The following is a 3107-nucleotide window of genomic DNA, read 5'->3' as shown; positions in this document are numbered from 1 at the left end:
TATTTCTGACCAGTTCAACCAATGTGAACTATTAGGAAAATACATGGACAACTCATTCCCACTGGCACTCAAAGTTTCTGGTTAGGAAATTCTTAGGAATATGAAGAACAAGATGAAAAAATAAGGAATGATATCAATTGCAAGAAAAAAAATGGAGAAGGATCCAAGCAAATTTCTTCATTGGGCTGCCAAAAATATTCGGCTTACTACAGTGCAGAGACTTCTTTCCCAAAAGGCCACTCATGTGAATAGTAGGGATGACGATGAGTATACCCCTCTTCATCGAGAAGCGTACAGTGGACAATTAGACATTGTCAGTGAGTTGGTGTCTCAAGCGGCACATGCAATAACTGTAGAGGAATGGACACCCCTGCACAGTGCATATATGTGGAATAATACCAGAGTGACTTCTTTATTACTTCATCATGATGCAGATACCAATGCCCAACTAAAGGCCTCTTGTCCCCCTTACAACTTGCTGCTGAGAATTGAGCTAGCAAAGATACGCTTGATCTCCTTCTGTTGAACCATTATATAAAACCAGGCCTGGAGAACAACATAGAAAAAAATTGCATTTGATATTGCCAAAAGAATAAGTATGTATCACTACTTCTATGAAGTTGTGGAAGGCTGTACAAATTGTTCACCTATGTCCTAATGGTCGGGTTAAGTTTCTTAAATTTCAAAAATGCAAGTCGATCTTTTGTGTCCCTACAAAATATTTTCACAATCCAAATAAGAGCAATATATTTTATTTTGGTCTGTCATGGGGCTTGAACTCTGGGCCTGGGAGCTATCTCTGTGCTCTTCAGCTCAAGGTGAGCGCTCTACTACTTGAGCCTCAGCTCCACTTCCAGTTTTCTAGTGGTTTATTGGAGATAAGAGTACCACAGACTTTCCTTCCCAGGCTGCCTTGGAACCATGATCCTCAGATCTCAGCCTCTTGTGTAGCTAGCATTATAGGCATAAGCCACATGTGCCTGGCAACACCAATATTTTACTGTAAAAATTCATGGATTCCTAAGAATTCTTCCAAGTGAATTGCCTGCATTGGATGTCAAAATGTATTGAATAGTTTTTGTATACATGTATAATGATTTCTTCAGAGTTTGTGATTTTTTAATCAGAAACAATTTTAACTTACCTGTTGAAATGAGTAGTACAGAAACTAAAATATTTCTGGTGCTTGTCTGAAAAAGTATATTTTAAAATATTCTATATTCTATGTTTGCATAATGTTCATAATTTATTTTATTTTCTCCTAGATATACTTTGAATTCTACATTATTTTATAATATTTAGGTTCATTAATGTGTCCTTTCTGATTGCATTCCATATAGAAACAGTTTGATTCCTTTTTTTCTAGGTCTTAATATTATTTTTCTTTGGGATAAAATGACAATGTTATCTAATTTGAAAAGTTTTGTAAAGTTTATGCTATGTAAACGCCTTTCTGAGGTGAATATTTAATACACTGATGTCAAACTAAATTTAATTATATGTATTACGTGTATTGTTACAGCTGTAATTTTGTTTTAATAACTGTTTTTCATTTCTTGCATCTGAAGAATGAAACATATGAATACTTCTCAAATTTTCATGTTATCCTTGTGCAAGTGCCATGTTAATCTCTGCATTGTAATTTGAGTATTCGTGCTGCTGAAGCATGTAGTATCCTCTAAATTTAAGTAGTTAATGATGCAATCTTTATACAAGCCTATATCTATGGGTGCCTACTTGTAACAAGGAAACCGTATTGTTCCTAACAATGCTATCGATCTTATTTCCCTAAAATTCTGTGAATAATAGAAAAAAATTGTATTGATCAATCAATTGCTCACATTTGCAAATTTTTTTGTCAATGACTATCTTAAGTCTTTTTATTTGGAATTTGATCATACTCTCAATTATTTATAGATAGGTCCAAAGGTGATGGGTTTTTCAAGTACTTATTTATCCAACTGTGTTAGCTATGTGGACCTAATGGATTCAAAGTAAGCGTTGCTTAAGAGCTACTTCTAAACTTCTTCAGCTGATATTTTCCCAAATGAGGTGTTACTGGCACAAATGTCTACCTGAGCCTTTACCCTTCTTCCATGTGGGAACAGACCAAACAGAATATCTTACCCTGACAGCATAGATTGTCTTACTAGAACAAAACTAATCTTGGTTACAAGGGATCATAGAGAGATGAACAGTTCAAACAGAACTGTTCAGACTAGAAGGTATTTTATCAAAATATAATTGTTTATTATACCTTCCATTTCAAAAGTAGCTAAAGCCAAGAAGGTGAAAAAATTGTTCATATGCATGATTACTTAATGTCCTGGCCTGTCTACCATCCAACCAGGCAGGAACTTACACTACTGCCTTTTTATCACCAAATATTTTCACAGTTGCAGGAGAAGTCCATATGTTTCTCCTCGTTATTAGGCATTAAATTGATACTGTTTTAATCACAGTGTTTCCTCTTGCCTCCATGCTGTAAATCTACAAATGGTAAAGCTTTAGGTCTAACTCTATCAAACACTAAGGTAGAGATAATGGAATAATACTTTAAAACAGAGTAGCCTTTGATAAAGTAACTACAACAGAACAATGCAAACCTGTGCCTTTTAATTATATTATATATAATTATATATTTTATATTTATATGTGCTGATTTTATATTTCACACGGTAAAACTTACTAGAATTAGTTGATAATTTGACAAATAAATTGATATTTATTTATTCCAATAAATAGAATCCAATAAATAGAATTCCAATAAATAGAATTCCAATAAATAGAATTCCAATAAATAAAATTTTAATTTTCTTATTTTTCCAAAACTTATAGGCAGTAGAAAATATTATTCCATGTAAAATAAAAGAATCACACCATTGTACAAAGCCATTTATAAAAATTTGTAGTTGGGAATACATTCTAAGCCATTTTTTTAACTTTCTTTTTGACTAAAGATTAATCTTCCAAATGGATGAGAATAAAATCTTGTTTAGGTGATTCACCTCTCCAGTCTCCAGCAAATTGTTGTTGCAGATGAATCAATTATGGAAATATAAGCTGACATCAGTTCAAGAATATGCAGGATTGAAAGTCCATGGAAT

General features: G+C 33.1%; 1 pseudogene; it reads right to left on the bottom strand.

Annotated features, from left to right (window-relative positions):
* Positions 1–1571: 1571 nt before the first annotated feature.
* Positions 1572–1668, bottom strand: LOC122117589 (annotated as a pseudogene).
* Between the last annotated feature and the right edge of the window lie 1439 nt (positions 1669–3107).

The sequence above is a fragment of the Dipodomys spectabilis genome, unplaced genomic scaffold, assembly GCF_019054845.1.
Source record: "Dipodomys spectabilis isolate Male_0828 unplaced genomic scaffold, ASM1905484v1 ptg000144l, whole genome shotgun sequence".
NCBI classification, from domain to species: Eukaryota; Metazoa; Chordata; class Mammalia; order Rodentia; family Heteromyidae; genus Dipodomys; species Dipodomys spectabilis.
The sequence above is the reverse complement of the archived record's forward strand: the minus strand, read 5'-3'. Positions and strand labels throughout refer to the sequence as shown.